Source organism: Camellia sinensis, chromosome 15 (genome assembly GCF_055761805.1).
Source record: "Camellia sinensis isolate YWXY chromosome 15, ASM5576180v1, whole genome shotgun sequence".
Classification (NCBI taxonomy): Eukaryota; Viridiplantae; Streptophyta; class Magnoliopsida; order Ericales; family Theaceae; genus Camellia; species Camellia sinensis.
Genome location: NC_138975.1, coordinates 141,582,996 through 141,605,556, shown reverse-complemented (window position 1 = coordinate 141,605,556; position 22,561 = coordinate 141,582,996).

Below are 22,561 nucleotides of genomic sequence, written 5' to 3'. Positions count from 1 at the left end.
TGATGTGTGGGGATGCCTCACAAGGCATTCTCTGCCCCTCCAAGGAAAAACACAAGTGTTTGGTGCAAAACCAGACACAACACGGTCGAGTCGAGAGATCCTGAGGCAAGGCGCGCAACCGAGACCTCCGGGAACTCAAGACGAACACAAACAAGGGTAATCACCAAGTGTTCCAATGGTGACGTCCAAGTCTTGAGGACGGTCAAAAATAGGGTGTCTACAATTATTGGGATTAGTCCTAATTTAATATTTAATTGTCTAAATTTTGGGGTGTGACAGTTTGGTATCAGAGCTCTAGATTACCCTAGACTTGTGAGAGTTCAGGTGATCCTCGGATTGTGGAAACATGGGTTAGCTAGTTTAGTTTGGTGGTTGAATTTATTCTAAGTATTTATGAATGAATTCTTTTTGTGTGTTTAACTTGAAGGTGATAGCTGGAAAGTACCTTTAATCTTTTTCGAGAACCCATTAGAGTACTTTTTGATACTGGTGTCTTTCATTCTTTTATATCTAGGCAGTTTGTAGAAAGAGAACATATTGTAACTACCTCCTTATCTAGACCTATTCGTGTTGAGACCCCTTTAGAAGGGGCAATTACTCTTTATGAGATGTGTAAAGATTTTGAGATTGACTTTGTGGGTACAGTCTTGTATACGGACTTAATTATGTTAGGGTTTGAGGGGTTTGTAATTATTTTGGGTATGGATTGGCTACGAAAACACTTTTTGACTCTAGATTGTGCTGGAAGGACTGTAAATATAGATATTCCTGGTATACCACGGCTTACCCACACTTCTAGCGATGGAGAATAGTCAATGATGACGAGTTTTCTATGCTCGGTAGAAATCCCTAAGCAGGATATTAGTGAGGTAGATGTGGTGTGTGAGTTTGAAGATGTATTTCAGGAGATACCTAGACCTCCTCCTCGACAGGTAGTAGAATTTCGCATTGACCTAGTGCCAGGAACTGTACCAATTTCTAAGGCGGCATATAGAATGGCAGCTAAAGAGCTTGTGGAGATGAAGAAGCAGCTGGAAGAGATGCTTCAGAAAGGGTTCATTCGTTCAAGTAACTCCCCGTGGGGAGCACCTACGATCTTTGTCTCCAAGAAAGATGGCACTCTCCGTATGTACATAAATTACAAAGAGCTAAACAAGGTGACTATCAAGAACAAGTATCCACTATCTAGAATTGATGACTTGTTTGATCAGTTGAAGGGGGCAGCCATGTTCTCTCAATTTGATCTCAGAACAGGTTACCATCAGATGGGTGTGTCAGAGGAAAGTATACCGCTTACTGCTTTTCAGACCCGATATGGGTTGTACGAATTTCCTATAATGCCTTTTGGTTTGACCAATGCTCCTACATACTTCATGGACTTGATGAACAGAATTTTTCAACCATATCTAGATAAGTTTGTGATTATCTTCATAGATAATATCCTGGTGTATTCTAAGAATGAGGAGGAACACAGAGAACACTTGAAAATTGTATTGCAAACTTTGATGGAGCAACAGTTATATGCTAAGTTCAGTAAGTGTCACTTTTGGGATAAAGAAGTTCGATGGGCAAACTTTGTGGCAGAGTTTTGGGAGAGTTTTCAGCATGCTTAGGGTGCTAGGTTAAACTTGAGCACGACTTACCATCCTCAGACAGATGGGCAAACTGAGCGGGTAAATAAGATCTTGAAGGATATGTTGAGAGCTTGTGTTCTCGATCTTGGCGGTAGTTGGGAAGAACACTTACCATTGGTGGAGTTTGCTTATAATAATAGCTATCACTCTAGTATCGGGATGGCACCTTTTGAGGCTTTGTATGGGAGGCCATGTCGATCACCTGCATGTTGGATGGAGGTAGGAGATGCGTCGTTGTTAGCGCCAGAGTTGGTGAGTGAGAGCACGGAGAAGGTGAACATTATTCGGGAACATATTAAGACTGCACAGAGTCGTTAGAAGAGTTACACTGATAGAAAACGTAAGGGGGTTGAGTTGAATGTTGGAGATTTTGTGTTTTTGAAGGTCTCGCCGATGAAGGGTATCATGCGGTTCGGAAAGAATGGAAAGTTGGCACCTAGATTTGTGGGACCATATGAGATCACTGAGAGGATTGGTAATGTGGCTTACAAATTAGCTCTACCACCTGCTTTAGCATTGATTCACAATTCCATGTATCTTTATTGCGGAAGTGTGTGCAAGACCCATCCCAAGTTGTATCACCAGAAGTGTTGGAGATTAATGACGATCTAACGTATGTGGTGCAACCAGTTACTATTCTAGATCGAGATGTAAAGCAGTTGCGGCTCAAGAAAGTGAACTTGGTGAAAGTGCAATGGAGTGAAGATGAGAATGATATCACTCGGGACGAGATTCTTTTGAGGTGTGTATATTGTAGCGACCCTAATTTTCTTTAGTCATTATTATTTTTTATTATTATTATTATTATTATTATTATTATTATTATTATTATTATTATTATTATTATTATTATTATCTTATTTTATTTTTGACTTTATTAATTATGTGGTCACATGAGAATTTAATGTGATATTTAATTAATTTAATGTGTTATTTAATTAATCCAAATATTTATATATTTATATTTGTTATATATAGAAAAAAGAGGTGTTATATATATATATATATATATATATATATATTATCTTATATTTATATTGATAGATATTATAATTTGTTGTATAATATTATATAATAGTTTATTAGGTTATTATGTATGAGACTTAGGTTTATATATATATATAAAATATAATATGTAATCAACTAGGTTGAGAAGTTGATAAGAAAATAAAGAAAGAAAGAAAAAAAAAAGAGAAATAGGGCAGGAACGGCACCGAGAGAGAGAGAGAGAGAGAGTGTGTGTGTTGTGTGTGGCTGTGTGGCGTGAAAGAGGAACAGTGGAAGAAGGTGGGGAAAAAGAATAAAAAAGATTATAGTTTTGTTTTGGTGGCTCCATTAGTTCTTCAAAGATTTCTTTGATCTTCAAAATAATATTGTGAGTACAAAATCCACTTCCCTTGATTTATGTTTAATTCGTTGTTTTTATTTATTTATTTATTTTTATTTGTTTGATGTTAGTTTGATTTTGTTTTTACATAAAGATGATAGATTAATTTTAATTATTTTGATTAGTTGTAGATGTAAGATTTAGGGTTTATAGATGATTGATTGATTTTAATTATTTTGTTTAGTTGTAGATGTAAGATTTAGGGTTTATAGATGATTGATTGATTTTAATTATTTTGTTTAGTTGTGTATGTAAGGTTTAGGATTTTTATATGGATTTATTTTATTGTTGTAATCACACTCATGGTTATATGAAATTTAAAATTAATTAGGAACCAATAGATAAATTTCTTATTCTCCATCATGACTCCATGAATTGTTGTTTTATTTGAGTGATGGTGAGAAAGAGTGTATAAAAAAAAGTGAGGATTATGAGATTTATTTGAATGCCTTAGGCTTGGCATTGTTATGTTTATTCTCATGTATGAGATGTTGTGTATATATATATATATATTGTTGCCTTGTTTTCATGAGTAGACGAGTGCTTTGATTTGCGCGCGTACGTATATGCTAACCATCCAGGGAGTGTGAGTCAAACTCGGGACGATATCCCCGTGCAAGTTTGGCTTCGGAGCGGTGTTAGGTATACGGGAGGTACATGGGATATATGTGTAGGCCGGAAGGGGAGGGCCGAAGTGGTAGAGTTAAGGTACAAAAATTTAATTATGAGTTTATTGATTTGTACATCTTAAAAAATAGTAATTGACCTCAATAAATTATGAAATTTGAGGAGAGGCATGTATACGTGATTTTAAAAAACTTTTGTGTTGTAACTTTTTATTAAAAAGATCGATTAGAACTTATAATCGGATGACCTTGGTTATTGTCGGTTTGATTCATTTTGGTAATGCAGATTTTATAGGCTGTTTTAACCTACGAAACGAGTTCATTTTTATTGGTTTCGCGAAAACTGAAGTAAAACATTATTCTGCACACTTTTTATGTTTTGAACTTTTTCAAAAAAAATCATCTTAAGGCAGTTTTTGTTTGTTTTCAGCTTCAGATTTTTCAATTGAATTCCGTCTAGATTTTTAGATAAAGTTTTTCTCTTAACCTATTCAGTTTCTGTTAAATTCGTTTGCGTAGTTTTTTAGAAAATTTGATTCTATACAATTTTCGTTCTTTGAGTTTTGGTCAATTCAAATTATTTAAGCAGGAAACGGTGCATTTTTATACGTATTCAGCAAGTTACTTATGATTAATTTATACTAATATTTTTTTTTTCAGGATGGTGGGTCTTACTAACTTTTTATGCAGAGCTGACCCATCATATTTCTATTTCTATTTTGTTTATTTTATAATAAATTTATATTTCGTTGTATACGGATAAGAAACTAAATGCCACCGTATCTTGGGAAACTATCCATTCGTCTCGGTGCTGTTGGAACTACTTGTCTTGTCATGTAATAAGAATTTAATGTATTTTTGTTTGTGCCTGGTGGATACGCGGGTGTTGAATCTTGTACTCATACCAGTATGCCTGTATACTGACCTGTTTTATCTCTTGGCAACTCGGGTGCGTTCTGTTTGAGCGCAGCTGAGTTTCCTTTGTAGGATTAGTTGAGGCTATAGTGGTTGTACGGGGAGCAAATATTCCGACGTGCCCGTATTCCTTTCTTCCGAGCTCCGTCGATGTCCGATCACCTGCGAGCAAGTAATGGTGAGCTACCCGGCGGTGTGTGGCCGGAAAAACCCTCCGACGGTCAAGTTAGCACACACCTTAGAGGGAATAGAGAGAAGGGAGAGAGTGTTTTTAGTGTAAGGATTTCTTACAGATATGTTCGTGTGTTGCGTATGGGGGGCGCAGACATGCTTATATACCTTCTGAGCCCCATATCCACTCCCAGTCATCTCCTGACACGTGGCTCTACTATCCCATCTGTCAGCATAAACCATGCCATTCACCACCTAACCTCAACTGCCTGACTTCGCAGCTGGAGCTCGGCAGCCGAGCTGCTCTTCCTCGGCCATGTCATGCTTCATACTCATGCGCCCAGCCGGACAAACACGTGGATGACCGGGCTAGGCGGCGTCTCGGCAAAGCCTAGCCCGGGCACCTCCTTCGGTTGGCCTTCCTGCCGGTCAATCAACTACCTCGGCTGACCGCCCCTTTCCGGGCGCCGGTCTCTCAGCATGCCTCGCTTCGACCATCCTCGGACCGAACATCCCGGTCTGACCGGTCGCTTCCCGACCGAGCAATTTCTGTACGGTCCGGGGTGGCACACACTCGGTCCAAACTCTGCCCGGCCCAAGTTTTGGCTCCCCTTCTCTGGGCGAACAGTGGATCATCTCGGCCCAATGCGCTGCTGGGCTCTCAACCTGATCGGTCAATATCTCGGCCCAACCCCAGATCATAAATTACCCTCTCAATTGCCCCTTAATTCCGTCCGCGGAAGCGTGACTGGGATTATTCACTTCGACCGAGATAACATCTCTCCGGTCGTCAAGACGCCAAGCCTTCACCGAGCTAATCTGCTATCCTTCCCCGGTCATGTTCCTCGGCTTACAGCCTTTTCGTCGAAAGTAGCTCGGCTGGCTCTTCGTCTCTTCGTCTCTTCATCCCGTCGCTTCAATCCTGACGTAGCCATAAATGGGGACACGTGGCGAGCTCCCATTGGTCATCGAGAAGCCAACCCGCTGTTCTTGTCAGATTTTGAATTTGGGCGGTCTCTTTCGCCTATACAAACTCCCCCCCCATCGTTCCATTTTTTCCTACTGCTGCCTCCATCTCTGACGATTCTGAAGCTCAAGCTCGACTGCCATTCTGCCATTCTTCGTGTTTAGGAAGAACACCTTCAGCCCTTCACAGGCAAGATACTCAATCCCTCTTATGTTGCTATTTTCTTTTATTTTACACACATTAGGGCACAAAAACGTAGCTTTTAGGGCATTGACCATTGAAAACGTCACAAACCTCCCACTGTTCTTGGCGTTCTTCGTCTTCCTGAAGAACGCTGAAGAACTGGGGTGAACCGGGCTCTGGGCCTTCTTTTGATCCAAAAAACCAACCAAACCGGGCAAACAACATGTTTGTAATAACCACGGCACAAACCGAGATAACCCAATTACTTGATCGCTTAACCGGGCTAAAATCAGGTCTGCTTGGGCGACCGAGCTCCTTAATTAGTCAACCGAGGTGGTTTGGCACCCTTACCGACCGAGCTGAAGTCTAGCTCCTAATGCGAAACCGCGCTCACTTACACTTGCCATCCTTTTCCTGCAGAGTCCAAGGGGACCACTGCCATTCCTGAACCTCTCAGGACCGAGCTGCAGCCAATTACCACCGTGCCCAACCCATCAACCGGGCTATAGTAAGTCGGCCACAAATGGGGAAATTCCGCTTCCTAGTGGACACTCCGGCCGCGCTAGCCGCTTTCAGAGAGGAGTACGGCGTCCCGGCCGACGTCCATCTCGAGCTGGCCGAAGAAGAAACCACGCCTTGGGGTAGGGAGGAATGCCCCTTCACCGTGCTGTCCATTGTCGAAGGGGGCCTTCGTTTCCCTCTTAACCCGCTGATTACCGAGTTCTTACGCCGAACCGGGCTAGCGCCAACCCAAGTGTCCACCAACACGTACAGGATAATAAATGGCGTGCATGAGCTAAATAACCGGTTAGGCATAAGCCTAGGTTTAGCCGAGATCCTACGCCAATACACACTTGGTCACACCGGCGACGGTCTCGCCTATTACCTGAAGATTCGACCGGGCCGAGAGAAAATCGTAACCGGCACACCAGACAAGGATCTTCATGACGACGATTTCTTCTGGGTGTCTGGTAACTATGAAACAGCCGAGACACCGGGCTGGATGATTAGCAAAAATTTTGGGAGCACATGTAAGCTGCGCAAATAATCTCGGTTTACACACTTATGTTTTCCGCAGTTTAATCATTCTCTTGTTTCTTTTGCAGCCATCCAAGCCTTGCAAGCCAACTACAATTTCCCCAACGTAGAGGCGATCAGGACCGCGCTTCGCTACCGGGATCGTGACTGTAACCAACTACTCGGCTACAGTCCTACATATAGATATTCCGCTCCCCACCGGAGTAAAGTAACCGACTTCCTCAGAGCTCCTTCGCCACTGCCAGATCCAACCCTTCCCGACGTCCCGTTAATCCGGTTAACAGACGAGCAAGAAATGGCCAAGAGAAGTCGAATCAAGAACCTGCTCACCGCCACATCTGCCGAGGTGCCGAGCGTGGTAACCCGGTCGCCAACCGCCGGTCAATCCAGTGGCGCCGTGGTCGCCCTGGCCACTCAATCCGCCGGGCAATCCAGCCGAGAACTTTCTGCGCGGCGGGCCGGAAAAAGAGCTCGGGCAGATCCGTCCGCCGAGCTAGTCACCGAGCTCGCCACCGAGCACCCCACGGACGCCCCCGCCCCAGTGCCAGCCTGGCACCCACATCTGAAGCACCGGGGTCAGGACATCCCGGCAACGGCTTCGATCAAGGCTGACAAAGAGCATCTGCTCGCCTTTGATCTGTCCAAAGCATTCCTACTACCGAGCGACGTGGTTGGCAGCGACCACGTCCCTGACACTCGGTTAGTCAAGTCATCAGTAAAGTCCATGGCCAGGGTAAGTCGGCGTTCTTTTGAAAATTTCACAAAGTGTTTGCCCGGTAATTTTTCTTCTCGGTCTCCTTTCTAACCTACTTCGCTTTTGTGCAGGCCATTCAAAAACAACATCTTGTCTTGGAGCGCATCCACCGGCTTAGGCAAAAGGCGAACGATACAGCCAGCCAGGTAGAGAGCCTTCAAGCCGAGCTCGGCCGGGCTAAAGCTTCTCTCGAGATGGCCAACAATGATAATAACAGGCTGCTCGGTCAACTGAATGCAGCCGAGAAAAAACAGAGCGAGCTCCAGGCCGAGGTTGACACTCTGAAGAAGGAGAAGAGGAAGGCTTGCCGGGCTGCCAACAACGCGGGTTTCAACGAGGCCGAGAAGAATTACCAGAAGCAAGTCTTTGCAACACAAGACATATACTTCAAGGCTGGCTGGAAATCCGCTTGCAAACAGCTCGGCCAGGGCTCTGACACCGACGTTTTTGCCAATCCTCCCAAAGCTTCACTACCGGTCTACCTCGTGCCATATGCCAACGATGTTTTCAGCGCTTTACAGACTGAGGCCGAGGAGGGACTTGAAGATGGGGACGGGGAGACAGATTCTGAGGAAGAAGAGGCCGAAGTGCAAGAGCAGCCCGGCAATGAGGAGCCCGGTGAACAAGATACCGGTCCAACCGTTGACCTTGAAGCCGGCGAGGACGAATCCACTCATCTATCCCCTCTAGTTTAATTTTCTTCTCTTTTGTATTTTTGTTTTCAACACTGCTGATGTAACCGGGCTTGGTCCCCACTTTTTGTAATGAATTTCTTATCAATGAAAATTCAAATTTTTGCAAGTGTATGCACGGTTGTAATCAGTTCTGTCTTCAGCAAAACATCTCGGTATAACTCATCGAACCGGAATACATAACACGGTCTAAGTACTTCAGCAGAACAAGACCAATTCATGAACTGAAATAGCCATCTCGGCTGTAACAAAGTTGAACAAATCAACACTTCCAACCGGAGTACATCACCTCGGTTGGGAATCCAAATTGGACAAAACACCAACTCTTCCAACCGGAGTACATCATCTCGGTTGGGAATCCAAAGTTGGACAAAACACCAACTCTTCCAACCGGAGTACATCATCTCGGTTGGGAATCCAAAGTTGGACAAAACACCAACTCTTCCAACCGGAGTACATCATCTCGGTTGGGAATCCAAAGTTGGACAAAACACCAACTCTTCCAACCGGAGTTCATCACCTCGGTTGGGAATCCAAAGTTGGACAAAACACCAACTCTTCCAACCGGAGTACATCATCTCGGTTGGGAATCCAAAGTTGGACAAAACACCAACTCTTCCAACCGGAGTTCATCACCTCGGTTGGGAATCCAAAGTTGGACAAAACACCAACTCTTCCAACCGGAGTTCATCACCTCGGTTGGGAATCCAAAGTTGGACAAAACACCAACTCTTCCAACCGGAGTACATCATCTCGGTTGGGAATCCAAAGTTGGACAAAACACCAACTCTTCCAACCGGAGTACATCATCTCGGTTGGGAATCCAAAGTTGGACAAAACACCAACTCTTCCAACCGGAGTACATCATCTCGGTCCGTACACATTAAAACAATAATCCAAGTGCTAATGCAAAATGACTTCTATAATTTGACAAAAAGAATTACATTCTGCTTTGCAAGCCAAAAAATTGCTTTACAAAAAGAGGAAAGTAAAAAGCTTAAAAATAATACAATTTCAAGTTGGCCGCATTCCATGGCCGGGGTATGGCTCTTCCCTCTACATCCTCCAAGTGGTAAGCCCCCTTGCCAGCTAGACCAGTGATCTTGTAGGGTCCTTCCCAATTTGCCCCTAGTTTGCCTTCTCCTGGCACCAGGGTGTTGCCCATAATCTTCCTCAAAACCCAATCCCCAACTTTGAACGGTCTGGGGTGCACTGTCTTGTTATACTTCTTGGAGAGCTCTTGTTGGTAGGCGGCCACATGGATGAGGGCTTTCGCCCGGCGCTCTTCCGCTAGGTCCAACTCCAAGGCAATAGCCTCGGCATTTAGCTCGGGCTCAAAACTCTCAGTTCTGAGGGTGGGCATTTCAACTTCCAAGGGTATGACCGCCTCCATGCCATAAGCCAAAGCAAATGGAGTTTCCCCGGTCGAACGTCGCGGGGTTGTTCGGTATGCCCAAAGGACGCTCGGTAATTCTTCAGCCCACTTGCCCTTAGCCTTTTCCAACCGTTTCTTCAACCCATCCAGTATAGTCTTGTTTGATGCTTCGGCTTGACCATTGGACTGCGGGTAGGCCGGGGTGGAGTTGTAGAATTCTATCTTCAGATCTTCACAAAATCCTCTGAATAGGCGACCGTCAAACTGGGTGCCGTTGTCAGAGATCAAAATCTTGGGGACACCAAACCGCGTGACAACGTTCTGCCAGAAAAATCGCTTCACGTCTTTTTCTTTGATGGTTGCCAAGGGTTCAGCTTCAACCCACTTTGTGAAGTAATCTGTGGCCGCGATGAAGAATTTCCGGTTGCCCGGTGCTGTTGGCAACGGTCCCACTATATCTAGCCCCCACATGGCGAAAGGCCAAGGACTGGTGAGGGGAAGAAGTTCGCTGGCAGGCTGGTGGATCTGATGGGCGAATTTCTGGCATTTCTCGCACTTGCAGACATATTTTTGCGCGTCGGCCTGCATGCACGGCCACCAGTATCCCTGCGAAATAGCTCGGTAGGACAAGGACCTGCCCCCGATGTGGCTGCCACAAATGCCTTCATGAATTTCAAACAAGAAGGCCTCCACACTGTTCGGGTGCACGCACTTGAGATACGGACCGGTGAAGGACTTCTTATACAACGCGCCTGATGGAGAGAGCCAAAACCGCTCTGACTTCACCCGGATTTTGTGTGCTTCTTTCTTGTCCGCGGGAAGAGTCCGGTCTCTGAGGAACAAGATCAAGGGGTCCATCCATGAAGGACCTAGCTCGGCGCAGAGTACATCCGTCTGCCTGGCGTTTTCAATGCTTGGCCGCGGAAGAAAGTCAATCAACAGGGGGTTTGGAGACGTGCTATCTACCATGGAAGCGAGGCCGGCGAGTTCATCAGCCCGGCCGTTTTCTTCCCGGCCAATCCGCTGGACTCTGATTGCCTCAAACTACTTGATATGGTCCCTGACCAGAGCTTGGTACTTCGCCATCCTGTCGTCCTTCGCTTCATAAATCCCTGAAACTTGGTTAACCACAAGCTGGGAATCACTATATACCAGAAGCTCGGCAGACTTCATTTGAATTGCGCTCTTGAGCCCAGCAAGAAGCGCCTCGTACTCAGCCTCGTTGTTAGACGCCGGGAAGCCGAGTGTGATAGAATGCTCAATGGTTAGGCCGTCCGGGGATATAAGAACGATACCTAGGCCGGCACCATGACGGTTGGACGCTCCATCAACAAAAAGCTTCCACATGTCCCCCACAAAAAGCTTCCAGCAGTTAGATGGGTCCTGAGAGTTGCGAAGGGCAATGGGATCACAACTGCTCGGCTGTGCGGTGTCAAGTTTGGTGTTGACCGGTTCAAAGTCAGTGCCCCTTGGTGATTCGACACTGGACTCAGCAAGTTGGTCCGTAATGCCCAAGTCCGTAGGCGAATCACCAGGTTGCGGTGTGAAGCCGGCCGCAGGTTCTGAGCTGTCTGGAACCATTCCTTGCCCCCTTGATGATTCGGCACCGGACTCAGCAAGTTGGTTCAGAATGCCCAAGTCCGTAGGCGAATCATCAAGTTCTGAGCTGTGTGGAACCATTCCTTCCCCCCGTGGTGATGCGGTACCGGACAGAGTGGATGGGTTGGTGATACACAACTCCGTCATTGCAGCACCGGGAGGTATTACCGTGCAAACTGAGGGAACTTCGATGGTGCGCGCTAACTCCGCGGCGCGACCTTCTGCAGCTGGTTGTGCCTCGGTTGGCATTGTGTGCGTCTCATCATCTGCCTCGGCAATGTCGACCGGGCATACCGGATGAGTGCCAGGTGAGAACTCGGCAACAAAATCGGCCAAGATTTGGGCTTTGATCGCGGTGCGCGGCTGGAACTTCACATCGAACTGTCCCAACTCGACCACCCATTTTAAAATTCGGCCTGAAAAGTCTGCGTGCTCAAACAAGGCCTTGAGGGGGAACTCGATCAGTACGACGATGGTATGGGCGTGAAAATAATGTGCCAATTTCCTCGAAGCCATCATCAGTGCCAACGCAAGCTTTTCCAGCGGCAAGTACCTCGTCTCAGCCGGCAGCAAGGTCTTACTTACGTAAAAAATTGGGAGGTGCTTGATTCCTTCAGCCCGGACTAACACCGCACCTACTGCGTGCTGGGAGACGGCAAGGTAAAGGTAGAGTTCCTCACCGGGCTTTGGTGTAACCAACAGCGGCGGAGAAGACAAATAATCTTTGAGCTCGGCCAGAGCTCGGTCACACTCGTCATCCCATGAGAACTTTGACTTCAATGCTTGAAAGAAAGGGCGGCATCGATCTGATGACCGGCTTATAAATCGATTAAGCGCGGCGGCCATCCCGGCCAGATGCTGCACGTCCTTAGCCGAGCTGGGCTGCTTCAACTCTTGCACGGCTCTAATCTGAGTAGGGTCTGCTTCGATGCCTCGGTTCGTGACTAAGAATCCCAAAAATTTCCCGGATCCCACACCAAAGGCACACTTCGAGGCGTTCAAGCGCAGCTTGTACTTCTTCAGAATGGCGAACATCTCGGTTAAGTCGGACAAATGGTTTGCCTCATGTCGGCTCTTTACCACCATATCGTCGATGTAAGCCTCCATTGTTCGACCGAGCAAAGGAGCAAACATTTTGGTCACCATCCTCTAAAAGGTTGCCTCGGCGTTTTTCAAACCAAAAGGCATAACTCGATAGCAGAAGAGTCCCCTTGGAGTCGTGAAAGAGGTGATCTCTTGGTCAGGCCCATGCATGGCAATCTGGTGGTAGCCGCGGTACGCATCCAAGAAACTGAGCCGATTGTGTCCAGCCGTCAAATCCACTAGCTGGTCAATGCGCGGCAAAGGGAAGCTATCTTTTGGACAAGCTCGGTTGACTGTCTTGTAGTCGACACAAACTCGCCACTTTCCATTCTTCTTAGGCACCACTACCGTGTTGGAAATCCACCGAGGGTAGTGCACTTCCTGTATTGCTCGTGCTTCAAGCAAGTTCTTTACCTCCTCTGCTACTACCTCGGCGTGATGCAGCGCCGATCTCCTTGTTCGCTGGATGACTGGCTTTGCTCCAGGGAAGACATTGAGGTGATGGCAGATATAGCTTGGGTCAAGGCCAGGCATGTCGTAGGGCGACCATGCAAAGACTTCGATATTCGCCATCAAAAACTCAATCATCTCGGTTCTCTCCATGGCCGAGAGACTTGAACCGAGCAAGAAGAATCTGTCCGGCTGCTCGGCATCAATCCGCACCTCAACCAATTCTTCAACAGCCTTGTCTTCGGCTTTGGTGCCAACATCATCCAAGACACTCCGGTCCTCCGGTCCCTCGATCATTTGAACGAATCCCTTGGCAGCCCGGCTCCCGTTGACCGCCACGAAACATTGCTTGGACATGACCTGATCACCCCAAATCTCCTCGATTGCCCCCATAGCCGAGGGGAATCTCATCACCTGGTGGTAAGTCGATGCTACGGCTTGCATGGCGTGAAGTCATCCTCTTCCAAGGATAAGGTTGTACGTTGAAGGCACTTGTAGCACCCAAAACTCCACTTGCTTGACCACGGATCCTGCTTTGACCGGCAAGATAATCTTTCCCAATGGCCACTCCGGCTGCGAGTTAAATCCAACCAGTGGCGATGTGGCCGGAGCCAAATCTGTCTCACGGAGTTTGAGCTGTTTGAACGCATCATAATACATGATCTCGACCGAGCTTCCCTGGTCGATCAAGATCCGTCTAACATCAAATTCTTTGACGCGCAGTGTTACTACAAGAGCATCGTTGTGCGGCGTCTGGATACGCTCTAAATCCCTTGAGGTGAAACTAATCACGTCTTTCTCTTCTGTCTTCCCCCTTTTGATGGCAGGCTGTACTGACAAAACTTCCCTCATATGCTCTGCCTTCTTGATCATGCCCCGGAGTTCGCAAACACGCTCCGGTTCCACGATGCCGTGGATGACATTAATAACTCCTTGTGGTGGTGCATCTCGGTCATCCTGTCCCCTGGGATCGACCGGTGCCTGATTCGGTTTCACGCCGCCATCAATGTAAAGGTCCAGATGCCCGGCCGCAACCAGTTCTTCCAAGTGTTGTCGCAAAGGCAAACAATCCTCAGTCCGGTGGCCCCTCTCTCGGTGAAACGTACAACGATACCGCGGATTGTAGCCCTTTTGTCCATCGCCCAACTTAGCAGGAAACCGGACATACTCCTCGTCTCGGATTTCACTAAGTATGCGATAGATTGGAATCTTGAAGACCGTGGTTATGCCAGTCCTCGCCTTCATTCTTCTGTTTGCGTCCTCAATGTCATCCCGGGGGTAATCATCCCGGTCATTCTGACGTCCTCTTCCCCGGTTTTTACGATTTGAACCTCGGTCTGATTCCTCTGCTCGGTCATTTGAGCAGCTGGACTCTTGCCCAACTGCGTGCACTTTGCCTGCTGTCTTCTTGTCTGTTCCGACCGGAGTGGCCTTCACGGTGGAAGCTGACGCATCATCCTCTACTCGGATGTGCTCATTAATGCGCTGCATGAGTTGGCCCATGGAGGTCGGTTGGTGCATGGTAAGCGAGTCCCGCAGTCTATGTCCGACCGGGAGACCACGCTTATATTGCGTGATTGCAAGGTTGACCGGGCAGTCTAGGATCTCGTTGAAGGTTTCCCAATACCTTGAATTGTATGTCTTCAGTGTGTCGCACGGTTCCATCTTGACACTCAGCAAGTGATCGACTTCCTTTGGTGTTTTTGTGTTGGTTTTGAAGCGCGTAACGAACGCTTCGGCCAACTGATGCCACCATTGTATGCTCCCTTCCGGCAACCTCTCAAACCACTTTAAGCCCAGCTCGCCTAGACTGGACGGGAAGATTAGGCACATAAGTCCGTCATTTTGCCTATGTCCGGCCATGACCTGTCGGAAATGGCTCACATGCATATAAGGATCGGTTTTGCCGTCGTAGAGCGTGAACTTAGGCTGGTGGAAACCTGCCGGAAGCGGCATTGTTTCTATTTCCAGGGAAAAAGGGGTGGCACTCAGTCTGGCCAAGTCTGTATCTTCAAATATTGGCACTGTTTGGCGGGGTGGAGGCATTCCGACCTCCTCGCTGGCATGAACCCCGTAGGAGAGCTGCTGGAAAGCTGGTATTCTCTGAGCTTCGCGCCGGCGAGCCCGCTCCCTTAACACTGCCCGTAGGTCCTCTGACTGAGCAGAATAAGAGTACCTCGACGTCGTCGCCGGACGTGAGGGTTTGTAGGTACTGTCTTGCGCGCTAGACTTTTCTGCATGCATGTCGGAATCACCAACCTGGTAACTCCTGGTGATGGAAATGGACTGAGTACGTCGTTGACTCTGATCACCTGACTGGCGGGACGGGGTGCGCTCACTGTGGTCTCCCACTCCAGCTACCCCTTTCCCTTTGACATGCCGCTTAAGATCCTCCATCTCCGCCGCCATCCGCCTGATAACAGCGTCTTGGTCCTTTAACTTGCTGTCCAGTCGCCTGGCGTGTGAGTCTCTCCGCCGGTGACCGTCCGGACTCCGTGAACGCCCATGACTCCTTCCGCGCTTATCCCGCGCGTCTCCTGACTGTCCTCCAGTGGGCGTCCCCAAGTCTGCCATTGGATGGACGGCAGGCGGTCCCTCTCTCCTTCGGGTATACTCCGGGGTGGCTCCGTCGATGGCGGACAACGGGAACTCGTCGTTGTTCGCCATGGACGGCGATCAGATGAACCTGGAAGACAAGGTTTTGTCTGAGAAGCTTCCCACAGACGGCGCCAATTGTACGGGGAGCAAATATTCCGGCGTGCCCGTATTCCTTTCTTCCGAGCTCCGTCGATGTCCGATCACCTGCGAGCAAGTAATGGTGAGCTACCCGGCGGTGTGTGGCCGGAAAAACCCTCCGACGGTCAAGTTAGTACACACCTTAGAGGGAATAGAGAGAAGGGAGAGAGTGTTTTTAGTGTAAGGATTTCTTACAGATATGTTCGTGTGTTGCGTATGGGAGGCGCAGACATGCTTATATACCTTCTGAGCCCCATATCCACTCCCAGTCATCTCCTGACACGTGGCTCTACTATCCCATCTGTCAGCATAAACCATGCCATTCACCACCTAACCTCAACTGCCTGACTTCGCAGCTGGAGCTCGGCAGCCGAGCTGCTCTTCCTCGGCCATGTCATGCTTCATACTCATGCGCCCAGCCGGACAAACACGTGAATGACCGGGCTAGGCGGCGTCTCGGCAAAGCCTAGCCCGGGCACCTCCTTCGGTTGGCCTTCCTGCCGGTCAATCAACTACCTCGGCTGACCGCGCCTTTCCGGGCGCCGGTCTCTCAGCATGCCTGGCTTCGACCATCCTCGGACCGAACATCCCGGTCTGACCGGTCGCTTCCCGGCCGAGCAATTTCTGTACGGTCCGGGGTGGCACACACTCGGCCCAAACTCTGCCCGGCCCAAGTTTTGGCTCCCCTTCTCTGGGCGAACAGTGGATCATCTCGGCCCAATGCGCTGCTGGGCTCTCAACCTGATCGGTCAATATCTCGGCCCAACCCCAGATCATAAATTACCCTCTCAGTGGTGACAAGAAATAACTATTATCGTAGGGCATGTCGTTTGGATTTCTTTTGTTATTTTGAGCTTAGAGTTGTTAGTAGTTTATGTATTTATTATTTTTTTTATGACTTTAGTGTTGGAATAATTTGGCATGGTTTGTAACCATACTTTATTTAAGTTGTTTTGACTAATTGTTGCTACTTTAATGTTTGAGGTATTTGACAGTTATGAAATTATGATGGATGGTTTGGTTGGCGTTTAGCTTTTTTTTATTTATTTTTTGCTTCACCTCTAAGATTTGGATGATGGAATATTATTGGGGTTAGTCCTAATTTAATATTTAATTGTCTAAATTTTGGGGTGTGACACGACGCCTATTATCTGTCAGTAATAACTTAGTAAAGTTATGTTCAAGTAAATTATTTTCTGCTCACGGATTAAGAACTGTTTTATGAAATGTTACGTTTTATGCTATGAATGATTGTCCAAGTCTAACAAGCAATTATGACATAATGCTATGATTCAAATATATGCAAGTTCCCGGTCCGGAGGTCCCTTATGGGACTGACAAGCCATCTATCCCCGGCTGGAGGTTCCTTAGTGGAACTGACAAGTTTACAAGTTCCCAGTCTGGAGGTCCCTTCATGGGACTGACAAGTTATTCTTACCGGGCCGGAGGTTCTTATATAGAACTGACAAGTATGATTTAAGATATTCTGTGTGTGATCTATTAGCGCTGATGGATGTATTATGTAAGACTAAACATGAACTCTGAATTCTATATTTGCTCAGAACAAGAATATGAATATGAATTTCAGGTTCAGCCATAGTTATGAGACATAATTCATTAAAGTCTTTACTGTGTTATTATTCACTGGGGCTTTAGCTCACTATTTATATTATGTATGTAGGTGAGTAGGCACACAACCAAGCCCAGAGTTAACGACCTAAGTTCTGTTTTTGTCAGCCAACCCTTGCGCCTCCCGAGGAGGTTCCGGATGAAGTCAAGTTTTTATGGCTGTTTTTGTAAACATATTAGGCTATGTTATACTATGTGATATTTGGACAAGATTACTGATAACATACTGATAGAGTGATGTGTAAATATTGTATCCTTGTCGTCACTCATACATCTATAAAAAGGTATTTAAATTATTTGTCCCATGTACGTCTTCACAGCTCAATGGGCTTTGTATGTTTTGTACATTTGCTTTCGTAGCCCCTTAATATATGTTAATCTGTCAGGAGGCCATTGGTAATCCAAGGATTACTGGCCGGTCATGATGCTAAACTCATAGGGTCGAGTTCGGATCGTGACAGCTAATCAGTTAACAAAAAGTTTATCTAAGAGTGTAGTCTTAGATTTATCGAGGGGGATGGGTCTAAGCTCATAGGGAGTCAACTAAGAAAGTAACCCGACTTATGTGATTGGAGATCCCATGAAGGAAGTTCAACAAGTAGGAACAATCTTTATTGTGTGACTCGAATTCCAACACTTTAAAGAATGAGACTTTATTAAATTTATTATTTATATTCTCTTGCTCATCCCTAAGATATCAATGCTGATGTAAATGTGATGGTTAAGAAAGAGTATTTACTCTAAATAAATCCGAGATGGGCATACTCGTGCAAGATAGACATCCGTTACTTATATCTGTGGAGGATTCACCTAAGTGAGAGCGTCGTGAAACCACGATCGTAGGAGTAGGGATATTTCCTAAAACTCTTATGAGAATCAAGATTGAGCACATGGCTGCTAATAGTGCTAACTCACGCTACAATTATCTATTATACCATATGTGTGGCATGTTTTTTTTTTGGGTGAATTATATGTGTGACATGTTGAATTCTGATAAAAGGGAATTAGTTCAAGACCTGGTTCACTAAGATTCTTTCAGAATGAAACTGTTAACACTAAGTGAGGTTCAAGTTTGAAAAACATCCATACCCATTGTATGGTTTTAAAGTTACCTATCTTATTATTATTATTATTATTATTATTATTATTATTATTATTATTGTTGTTGTTGTTGTTGTTGTTGTATTTATTTAACAGTTTTACAAAGTTTTGAATCTTGTGGGGGATTGTTAGAGATTTTCTAAAAGTTTCAAAGCTTTAATTATTATTTTTTTATTTTTTATTTATTTATTTTAATAGTCTTATTTATTTGAATTTTGAATATATGTTTGGTTTTAAAGACAATAGGTGTGTCTGTTCCTAACAGACACCATAGAGCCTTTTTATACAGGACTCTAACTTTGGGAAAAAATATACAATGTTCTTTGTTTTCTTTCTTTCTCTTTCTCTCTCTCTCTCTCTCTCTCTCTCTCCTCTCTACTGTATTTTTATATTTCATATTTCTGGGTAATTGATACATTCTTAGCAAATTCTTCTAATGTAACTGTGCATTGTGTCAGATCCTGTAAAGTTTTGGATTGTATTTTGGACTCGTTTGTGATCGTTAAAACCCGCACAGAGGGAATATTTAACGACTTTAGGACAACATCTTTAACGTGTCTCTCACAATCACACAGGCTATTTTCTTCATCTTTTTCTTATTTTGTTATATATCCCCTAACATAATTCACAGTTAACGGATAAAATGGTGCAAATTAATAAGAATTGACACGATTTTAAAAGATTAAACGGTATTTTATACATCCTAATGTAAGTGCTCACTAAGACTTGCCTTGTTCTGAATTGGGTAGCCTCCTTGACCTAAACTTGTTAATACAAAAAAAAAAAAAAAAAAAAAAAAAAAGGAAAATGAAAAAGACTTCTACCCACCCAAACACAACCTTAAAGCAAAAAAATTCATGTAGGTTTGGCGGTTAGAGTTCTCACAAAACCCTCACTACCAGCAAAGCCCGGCCCTCTGTCTCTCTGTGTGGAAATGCCAATAATACAGACCCATCGTTACATCAATGCAAACCCTGCAATCTCTGTCGCCAAGCTTCGTCTCCATTCAAATCCCACTACTCATCTTCAATCCAACGCATTTCCAACTCTCATCAACAGCTTCTTCTCCTCGAGTTCCTCCACAAGCTCAAACTTTCTTCGCCTCAATCACCGCCATGTCAATCGCTGTACACAACGCCGTCGTCGCAGCAATGGTGTAATCAGGGCAAAGGCGGGTTCTTCTGATTACTATACCACTCTCAATCTCAGCAGAAACGCAAGCTTGCAGGAGATCAAGACCTCTTACCGCAAACTCGCTCGCAAGGTCTGTTTTCGCCTTCTTTTGGGGAAATTTATGATATGATGCGCATAATTTAGAAAAAGTTGCATTTTTTCTAGTAAAAATTAGGAAGTTTTGTGCTTTTTCGTGGTGTAGCTGAGGTTCAAATTTCAAATTAGGAAGGTTCAAATTTCACAGTTTCCTATTATTATTATTATTTTTTTTGGTGTAGCTGAAATAGAGAAATATAGCATTTGTTGTGATAAATCTCTCCTCCTTTGTTTCTGACAATAGTATAAAACATACCTGAAGTATGTAAACTTTAGTTGGTTCTTGTACAAGCACTCTCAAAATCCCATGCCTTCTTTTATATCCTGTTTTGGACCGCACAACAAGATTAGATTTTATTGTCTTTGTTTGCAGCAGTTCAGTTAGTTGCACTTAGTGAGGTGAAATTTTGTATGCTTATTTTTGAGTTACATATTGCTGAATATCCGTGGTTTCAAACAGTATCATCCAGACATGAACAAGGGACCCGGTGCAGAAGAGAAATTCAAAGAGATAAGTGCTGCCTATGAGGTGCCATACCTTTTCTTCCCTTCCTGTTCCCACAAATGCGTGCACAGAATGATTTTTTTTTCCCCCTATTCTTGATATTACTCATCCTACGTGTTGTTGGATTTTCCAAAACTGCATTTCCCACACCTTTTCTTGCAATAATCTTCTCTAGAACTTTGGTGATGACGGACACGCGGCCTTTGGCACGAGTCATGGGTTTTCTAAATTTCCCCAAAATAAAATATTTAAGTGGCGACTCTGTATCTGGCAAAGTAGTCCAATTTTGGCATTTTGATTCAAAATTAGTTTTCCAAAATAATTTGCTAGATTTGGACTCTTTGGTGTTTATCAATTTCATATTGCACTTGTGAGATTAGATTCAGAACTGCGGGAGTCCGAACTGTGGGATTTCTTTCTGAGCTTTCGAAAGGGGCCGCGAAAAAGGTGAGCTACAGTTTCTGGCAATTTTGTTGGGGATTTAGAGAACTTGACTCGAACTCATGATATGGCATTTTATCTACACTTATGTGTTTCTTTGTATTTGTATTTACATTGGTGCGCCTAAGTCACAGTGTTTGCCATCTGCTATTCCTGAACGGTTTGCCGAAGGCTCGCTTGAAAAAGCTTGCCAAAAGGCTGACCGATTACGGGCTCTGCCACGATGGGAACACAACCCTTGGATTTGGACTACCGATGTACCGTTTGATCCTCCTTTCACTCTCGGTGTTAGGTGTGAGAGATATATTAGGTAGTCTTACTGAGGTACCCTTTTTTGACTAATCGACCTAGTTACATATCGAAAGCCATAAAGAATGTTCCAAACTAAGATAGATTGCTTACCTGAATTCAGGATTGTGTGAAACACTTTGCTTGAATAGCGAACCCTAGTTCCTGACGAAACTAGGACAGGATGACCCTACCCCATCATAAGGGTGTTTTGGCTCTCACTTAACTGTTATATGCTTATAGAGTGAAACTCTACAGGAATGTATGTGTCAGTTACAAGTTTTGACATCAATTTTGGGACAAAAATCAGTGTTGAGTACAGTTCTCCAGCTTATGATTACAACTGCGTGTTGTTTGTGTCTGAGCTGAGATGCTGTGCGGTTTCTGATTTTTGTTTTCTTTTTGCTTTATTTCTTTTTGCAAGGTAGTTTTTCATCATTGCTTCGGACGATTCTGTTACCCCCCAAGCACTCTGGACCCATGTGAGAAGGATTTGTAGATCTGAGGATCTTGTCAGGGGACAGCCAGTGTTGGTTTCACTCCCATTGGTTACCAAATAAAGGAGGATCAAGCAGAATTCACCAATCCAGCAATCACCTTTTACTTCGTCTGCACCCAGTCAGGCTAGTCTTCTACTTTTACTCCAGAAAGAGAGTATTCGCCAGTTCTAATAGCTCAACATCCCCCAGTCAGCATGGAAGATATGCTTCGTTAGCTCCAGCAGACCATTGAGACGATGCATCTAGATGCTGCCCGCCAAGCTAAGGTCACAGCCCGCCAAGCTGAGGTCGCAGCCTGCCAAGAAGAAGTGATAGATAGGCTTCAACAACAGCAACCACAACCGGCAGTAGCCTTTGCATCCCATGCATCCCCAGTAGGAATTCCAGCACCCGGGGTCACAGTTAATGTCTAAGAGAATATGGGTATTCCGGCAGATTCGATCCCACCTCAGACCTCCAAGGCACCAGTTTACCAAATGGAGGCGCCATTTGAATTCGAGGTTGACCTGACTGCATTGAAGGTCAACAAGCTAAAAAAACTCTTCAAGCGGGCGCAGGGCGTGAATTCAATCCCTGACATTGAGAATGCATACACAGACTCCACAGTGACTCTTCCAGATAGATTCAAGATGCTGCACATAGACCGGTTTAATGGTTCCAGGGATCCCATGGTCCATTTGTGTTTATTCTCTAATATCCTACAACCAATGGGTCTCACCAGACTTTAAAACCTGTCGTTTTTTGGCCGGACCCTGTCGGCTATAGCGGTCATCTAGTACGCAAAGTTGGAAGACTCCGTGAAACGGAACTGGGAGGAAATGGCCGAGGCCTTCATCGCGCAGTACTCTTACAATACCCAGATCGAGGTCACTACTCGTGACCTTGAAACGACCCGTCAGGAGCCAAAGGAGGGCTTCTTGGACTTTGTGACTTGGTAGAGGGCTAAGGCCTCTATGATGACTATTAGGCCGTCTGAAAAGGACCAAATCAGAATAGTGGTCTTAATCTACAAGGGAGATTATTACAGAAGATGATAGTCTTGCCTTTGTTTACATTTGTTGAGCTCCATGAAATAGGGGTTCAAATTGAGGATGTGATGAAACAGGGGCTGATAGACCATGAGAAGGAACAGCCCGAGAGGCCTTTTACACGCAGCTCCAACGTAACTACGGGTGGTAGCACCTTTGTACGGCCTTCGGATATGAGTATGGTCACCAC